General features: G+C 50.1%; 1 protein-coding gene across 2 annotated transcripts in view; it reads right to left on the reverse strand.

The window, feature by feature from the left end:
• The window catches only part of Col2a1 (collagen type II alpha 1 chain), a 37,074-nt gene that overhangs the window by 24,481 nt on the left and 4,307 nt on the right, over positions 1-8,286 (reverse strand). The window lies entirely within an intron of this gene.

Consider the following 8,286-nt stretch of genomic DNA (forward strand, 5'->3'; position numbering starts at 1 on the left):
TACTTTGAGAATTCTAATTATATAAATATAAGTTTCTTGGTTTTGACAATGAAGTATTATGACTGATCTGTAAATTCTTTCTTCATTTTTATTTTGGACAATTTTTATTGTTATATTCATTTATGTTTGTAAATAATTTATTTTCAATTTGCAATCTATTAAAAACTTAAAAGAAAGAACAATAATGCTGTAGTTTTACCCAGAAGTTATCTTCCTTGTCCACTTTTTCAAAACCAAAAGTCTTTCAGGCATTTCCTTGAAGTGCGTAACTGCCGGGAGCATGACCCTTTTGCCAGCTCTTGATGGTTTGAGGATGCCGGGACAAGGACAAATGTCTTCACGCAGCAAGTCTGAGTGCTCTGCAGATGTTCCATGGGAAACAGGTGGGCCTGCATCAGACGACAGCTTCCAAGAGCTAAAAGGCACCAAGTAAAGAAACAACACTGCGTTTCCAGAAACACTTTCAAGGGGTGAATAACTCACGAAGTATGACAAATTAGGTGGCTCCACATTCCAGCTCACTGGGTTCCTTGGATTATCAATTTACTTGTTTATGGTAGTACCAGAAAGTTGTACATTTAGTCCTCCATCCATCCACCCATCCACCCATCCACCCACCAACCCACCTATCCATCCATCCATCCATCCATCCAATTACTCACCCATACATACATCTGTCTATCCATCCATGTACCCACCCATCCACCCACCAACCCAAGCATTCATCCATCCTTCCATCCATGCATCCATCCACCCATCTACCCACTGACCCATCCACCCACCCACCCATCCACCCACTGATCCATCCATCCATGCATCCATCCACCCATCTACCCACTGATCCACCCACCCACCCATCCACCTACTGATCCATCCATCCATCCACCCATCCACCCATCCCTTTACCCACCAGCCCACCCATCCATCCAGCCAACTACCCACCCATACCTCCATCTGTCCTTCTATCCACCCACCCATACACCCACCCATCTACCTGCCAACCCAAGGATCCATCCATCTATCTATCCATCCATCTAAGTATCCATCCAGGGCCAGGGAGATGGCTCAGTGGAATAAGCACTTCCCTGGCAAGTGCAAGGGCCTGAGTTCAATCCCTGGTTCTAAAAAAAAAAAAAAAAAAAAAAAAAGTATGTATCCATCCATCCATCTATTCATCCAACTACCCATCCATCCACCCACCCACCCATCCACATATCCATCCACCCATCCATCCACTGACCCATCCACCCATCCATCTATCCACCCATCCCTTCGCCTGCCAACCCAACCATCCATCCATCAGTCGGTCAATCCATCTCCATTTATGAGTCTATTCACATAACTGCTAGGAGCAGAGACCATAAGTTAGACACTAAAATCCTTCCATGAGGCCTGTCTGAATGGAGCTGTGACCAAGTGAGTACTCTAAAGTCTGTGATTTGAGGTAAGGTCATGGACCAGCCATACCATTTGGTGACATAGAATCTACTAATCAAAATTGGCATTCCCAGCCTCTCCAAATACCTTGCATGCCTGCGAAGATGGAGGAATGCTAATCTAAATCCTGGCAGATAGATAGTTATGTGTGAGCCTGTTGACTAGAGAGGGTGTTACAGAAGACTGGGCTCACAGTACCCTAGATGCAAGCAGATACAGCAGGAAGCTGGGTGAAATGCAATGGACAGGAGATGGGAGCTTGGGGGAGCACCCTAAGTTTGAATATGGTTCTCCCCCTCTTAAGCACATGTTGAAGTTTGCCACTGTGATAAAACAGAAAGGAAAGGTAAAGCCTGCTGCCAAAGGGTGGAATGTGGTGGCTTGCAGGAGGTCAGCTCCTTCTACCGTGGATGGGAGGTCATTTTTCCCAGCCTAATTTCTCCCATAGGAAATGGGACATGTGCACAAGAAAACCGACCCGTGACTAGAACTTGACTTCTGGAGCCCGTTGTGGGTGTCAGGCAGAGTTGGAAGGAGACCAGGCTCTGCTGCCTCACCTTCCTTCTTTGTGTCCCCTCATCCATACCCCATGGGACTCCTCCTAATGAACACTTCCTGGCGGAGAGCAAGGAGCTGACTGGCTCTTCTCTGGAAAGAGCCAGGTCTCTGGAAACCAGGTCTGTTCTACCCTGTGGGTGAGGGCGGGGTGTGCATGCCCTCCAGGAAGGGCCAGCAAGGCTCAAGGGAACATGTGGTGAGTTGTTAGTGGGCACCTCTGCCAAAACAGCCTGCAGTAGAGCAGGACAGTGGGAGCCACAAACCCAGGGAAGGCTCCCTCTCTGTGCCCCAGGCACCTGTCCCCTTGGCCCTCTGCACACCTGCCACTGGCCTGACACCTTCCATGCCTGTCTCCCTCGCCTGCCGCCTCTCATTCCTGTTAGCATCCTTCCAGCTCCACTGTGCCGAGCACCAGCTGTGTGCCAGGCTCTTACAAGGAGGCGTGGGGACAGAAGACCACTTAGATGTAGATCTTGTCTCGAGGACAGTGCTGCCTCCAGAGGAGGGGTAGGGAAGTCCTGCTGTGTCGCCATGCAGCAGCCTCTGAGGTGCTAGAACACCAGTGAAGTTCCGTGCAGGAGCACCTGTGGGCTCTTCTGGACACAGCTTGGGGCAGTAAAGACAGCCCAGTCACATCTGCCCGGCTCTAACTAGTCTTTAGGGTCTGCAGAGGCTTGCGATCCTCTCCTCGTCCTTAGTCCACACACACTCCCCACAACTGCCACTTTCTTCCTTGGGCAGCTCACGGGGGCTACTGTGAGGGCCCCAGAATGACTTCGGATCTTGTCACATTCCTGTTTTGGAATCTTCAGCCAGTTACGTATGTGGGCTGCATTCTTACAGAGCAAAGAAGGAATCCCTTCTGTCCCCCAGTTGTGAACAATAAGGGAGATGATGGGCGTGAAGGCTCAGCAGTACACTTTACTCAGCACTTGGGGTAAAGGCTGCTGAGATCGTTCCTCCTGCCCTTAGTATCCAGGCTGTCTTCACCCTTCTCAGGACTCCTAGCAGACTAGATGCAGTCCTGATTCCCTGTGTTTTGTTTGGTTTTGTATCAGGGATTGAACTCTGGACCTTGAACTTGCCAGGCAGGCCTTTATGCCACTGAGCTGTGTCTCGAGCCCTCTCTGTTTCTAATTTAATTAAGTCTTGTTAAAATTTTTGGTCTGAACAGTCATGCTTGCATTAGTTTGGATTACAACCAATAAATTCTCAGTTGATTGATGAATATCCTGGAATTTAAGATGTAGAGTTGATGATGCTTTGGTTACAGTCAGTAACACAAACTCTGGATTCACAAACTTCTGACAGAAAAATAAATCTCAGCACTGTGAATGAATGGACAATGCTTCAGCACATCTTTTTCTCAAGGACAAAAATAGGCCTTTCTGAGTTGATCAAAAAAGCTGCGGAGGCCGGGGAGATGGCTCAGTAGAATAGGCGCTTGCCTGGCAAGTGTAAGGGCCTGAGTTCAATCCCTGGTTCCGCAAAAGAAAAGAAAAGAAAAGAAAAGAAAGGAAAAAAAGAAAAGAAAAGAAAAGAAAAGAAAAGAAAAGAAAAGAAAAGAAAAGAAAAGAAGAGAAAGCTGGGGACAGGTGCACAGCTATTGACACTGGAACATAGAAACAAGTTAGACACGCCATGAAAAGCCAACATTTGAGGGGAGACTGCCCACCAGGCTTCGTTTTGTATGATGAGACGATCTAGATGACCTAACTTAAAGAAACGAGAGGAAACAGCAAAGTCTTCTCACATCTGGACAGAACCAGCGTTCTGTGTTTCAGTCTGAGAGCAGTTTAAATGAATGAAAATGCCACGTTGTCTCTGGCCTTTCTGATTCCTTAAGGCTTGCTGGGAGCTGTATAACTTAATCCGTAAGCTACCCATCCTGATTCACTGCGATCTTCACACCTAATTGTAGTAACACCGGGACCTCTTTAAGGGAAGATGTATAAGGCAAGGCGCAGGCTGTCTTACTCAGTCCCGAGGTGAGACAGCTCGCCCACCTGGTGGTGGAGGGCGCTAAACTGCAGGCAAAGCAACCACCTGACAAAGTAGCCCAACTGCGAGCGGCAGGTGGCTCGTCCCCTCCAAGAACACTGTAAATGCTGCCACTGTGCTGTGAGCTTAGCACTCTTTTACTCTAGGTAAGATCATACGTACCAGTGTGTATTACAGATGCGCACTTAGGAAAAGTTGGGGTCCCCTAACGATGCCTTACAGAGATCGGTCCACTTTGGTGTGTTTGTCTTTGACATTAAAGTAAAGGCCAGGGGTTGCTTCTGTCTAGCACACATTCTCAATAGAGATCACTCCCGATAAACATAACACGGATGATTTGCTTGCAGGGAAGCTGTTAGGTAAGATGATCAGTACTGTGGAAGAGCTAAGGAGATTTCGAGAAACGTTGGTTGCTGTAAACTGAGGTGCTTGTTAAGAGCTGACCGACTGATGACCTCTTCATGGTCCTGGCACACAGCTTGCAAATCTGGGAGCTGTGTCTGCAGATGCGCAGAGGACACACCATGCTCTGCTTTAGAAGCTTGGAAGAGCCGGGAATGTAGCTCAGGGATGTAGTGCAGCACCTACCTGGCAAGCACAAGGCTCTGAGTTCAATTCCTGATACAAAAAAAAAAAAAAAAAAAAGAATCTTGGGAACTTCTCACAGCTCCAGTGTACAGTCAGCTGCTCACTAAGGATGATGCCTACTGCTGAGGCTTGTGCAAGGGTGGAGAGGTGGGGTGGTGTCGCAGAAGCAGCAGGCTAAGGAAAGAAGCAACTGTATTGCCATTCATGCCAGAAAACACTTCCAGGACACCTACACTGTGCTAGAATATATAATATTCCATTTTTATTTCTATTCTGTTTGAGTGGCTTACGAATTCTTGTGGATCTCTTAGGCATGAAGTCATGGAAAGGACACTGTCCCTAGAGTTAGGACCTTTCACACCCAACCACGTATCTCATTTGCTGTGTGATCTGGAGTGAATTGCTGTCCCCTGTGCGCCTTGATGCCACCTTAGTCCAGTGAGGTGGCTGCATGTGGTTCAAGAGGCACCAGCTCCAGTTTCTTCTCCACAACCTCTCTGAGCCCAGAAGAATTTATTTTCATTATTAATGATCCCTAGAACGAATCTGAAAATCAACCACCATGATACAAAAGTAAGAGAACACCTGGCTCTGGAAAAGTCAAGGGGTGTCCTTCTCACCGGAGGGGTCCCGCTGCTGGAGGGTCCCTGCTTCTGGGACTTGGCACCCTTCACCCAGCCTCGCCTGCCTCCTGCACCACGCAGGAAGTGGAGCAGCCCCTCTGGGCACTGCCCTTTTCTTGGGCCAGGAAAGGTGTTGATGTCCCTCCTCTGAACTGGACTTGAAAGGCACACAGTGCCATTACTGTGCCCGGCCATCCTGGGCCGCTGCCTACTGACAACCGGTGGACAAATGCTGGGGGGGGGACCGCCCGGAGCCCTGCTTGTTCTTACCTGGATCGTGACCATCCAGCCACGAGCCATCCTGGTGCAACTGCACCAGAATCTAATTGATATCCAGCCAGACACTAACCAGCCAGTATGCACAAGGCCGTCTTTGGGAAGACCCAAGCACAGTGCTGCAAGCCAGCATTGTATGAGCACCTACGTGGGCAGCGTTTCACCGTCCCTGCCACCCGTGAAGCTGCCACATTCCCACAGACAGCAACTTGACTAGGAGTTCACCGACAAAGCTGCTGTAAAGCAGGCTGGCCTGCTAGAACATTCTGTGATGATGGAAATAGGCTCTATTTGTGCTATTCAATATGGTAGCCGTAGCCAAGTGTGGCTCTGAGCACTAGACATGTGGCTAAGGCAATCGAAGAAATGCATTCTGAAAGTTTACTTAATCATAACTCTTTTTACTTATAATTAATTAAATAGCTCTGCATTTGGTTGCTAGCTGTCCTGCTGAGCCCGGCAGCACAACCTTGCCTGTCCCAGGTGCTGTGCATGCCAGCAGCGCAGCACCACCTGAAGCTGCCAGACGCACACAGGTTTGGCGTCCACATCAGGCCCACCAAGCAGAACCTCGAGCTTAACCGATCCAGAGGCCGTGTGCTTGCCCATCGGGGGTGAGATGCTGGGCCTGGGGCTATGGTTCCCAGTGCTGATGCACATAAAATCACTTCGGGGTTTTTAAAAATCCCAATGCCATGGGATTTTTAAAATTCCAAGCACTGTGGACGAACGAGGTCAGGACTTCTGGGTTGGGGGACCCAGGGGCCGGCACCTTTGCACCCCCAGGTGATTGACTCCAATGTGCGTCCCAGCTGAAAACCTCTGCTCTCAGGCCACGCAGCCACCTGGGGTCACACTGGGATGGACACGACCCAAAGGCCAGTACCTTGCTTCTCAGCCTCTAAATTCACTTGCTGGGCCTGGCTGCCTGAGGCACTAAAGGGACTTATTCATTGCCCGGCAAGTGTAAGAACTGGCTGGGGCTCATGTTTGTTTCCAGTGTCTAAGTGAGATGTTCATGAGTTTTTGACACAACATGTCCAAATACCACAGCACCAAAGGGCACTAAATGGGCACCGACGCTGCAAGCTGGGGAGGCTGATTCACTTCCTCATTCTGGACCTGCAGAACCCTGGCACCCAGGGCAGCTCCGTGAAGAGCGCCATTCTTCCCAGCCAGGGAAGAAGGCGTCGCTTTTTCCAGTGCCACGTGTCTTCGGCTGTGTCCACTGTAGCTCGGCAGGAGTCTGAGAGGCACTGGGGCCAGGGCAGAGGTGGGGACTCTGGTTAATCAGAGGCCCTGGGCACTTTCTAGTGATCAGTGACACAGCGCTGAGTCTTCTCTGGGGTGCAAAACACCTCCCTGAAATAGACGCTGAGGAAACTGGGTGCCCTGAGCAGCGGGGCTGTGCGAAAGGGTCATAACTGGTAGTCCTCCCCAGGTGCAGCCTCCTCAGCTGGGGCAGGGCAGGGCATTCGTGCAGCAGGGCTCCCCACCTGTGTAACAACCAGCTTGGTTGTCCTGATGGTCACAGAACTGCCGGGCTTTGTACTCAGAGCTTTTCCTCTGTGTTCACTATCATGGACCCGAGCGGATACGGCATAGACAGCAGTGCTCTCAGAGGCAAGCCAGGGTCCCTGTCCATGTGGGACAAGGGAGGAGAGGGGCTGGCACTGGCTGTGTCCCAGGGTAGTAGAACAAGTTGCTTCTACTCCGTCTCCTCCACCAGTCCCTGGACCACATGTGCTCAACGGCGGCTTCTCTGTGCTCTAGGGAGGGCCAGAGAAGAGACAAGGAGCATTGTCTCCCTTCTGTCACTGGAAGGCAAGTTGCACCCAGGGGAAATAGCCAGAGAGGGCTGGAAAAATGTCTTTATTTCCTTCAACTGCCTCCACCCTACTGCAGGCCTTGTCTCCAAGAAGAGGCTTTCTCCCCAGCCTCCCTCTGCACTGTCGCCTGAGCTGCATAATCAGCGCTGTGTTAAATGCTCCCTTGCCCCTCAAGGGCTCTTCATCACCAGGCCATAAAACATTGGGGGTTGCCAGCTCCTTGCAATGAAAGCCCGTAACCTTGACTTGAAGATGAGACCCCAGGAGCAGTGCTGTGCCCCGACTCTGAGGCCAAGGCAAGAAGCAAAGGTCAGCAACACTAACCTGCCCTTGTTTTGGTCTCACCATGGATTTCTGGCACGAGATCTTATCTCTTCTGGCGTGTCCCCTCTTTCCCATCCTTTTCCCACCCTCTTCCTCTTCTGGGCTGCCCAGGGCAAAATGGGTGTTCACAGTCTTCCCAGAACTAGTGTAGGGTAAGCACTTTGTATATGGTTGGGTGTGTCATTATTTTATTTTATGGTTTGTGGTTTCGTTCACAAATTTTTTTTTAAATTTCTCATGGTTCCTTTGAATTAGTTTAGGGATTATTATTATTATTATCATCAACTTTTGATCCTCATACAACTGCTCTTACGTTGTGGTGTGTGGGATGAAGCTGAACGCATTATTCTCTGCCCCAGAGGTCTGCTCGGTTGTTCTAAGACAGTCCCTGTCTTTCCTCCCTGGCTGCAATGCCCTCTTCACCTGAGAGTGTTCCAGGACATGCCCGCATCCGACCCCCAACCTGCCCTGGGCCCCCTGCCCTGTATCTACCTGCACCAGCACCAAGCTCTTTACCTTCATGCACCAGGCAGACCTGGCAGACTGGGGGGCAGAGGCTGGGGGGTCAATCATGTTGTATGCTCAGGTCGGATCTTTGAGCCCACAGCTCCTCTCAAAAGAAAAAAAGGAGGGGCCGGGAGATAGCTCAG

The sequence above is a fragment of the Octodon degus genome, unplaced genomic scaffold (genome assembly GCF_000260255.1).
Source record: "Octodon degus isolate 3935 unplaced genomic scaffold, OctDeg1.0 scaffold00100, whole genome shotgun sequence".
NCBI classification, from domain to species: domain Eukaryota; kingdom Metazoa; phylum Chordata; class Mammalia; order Rodentia; family Octodontidae; genus Octodon; species Octodon degus.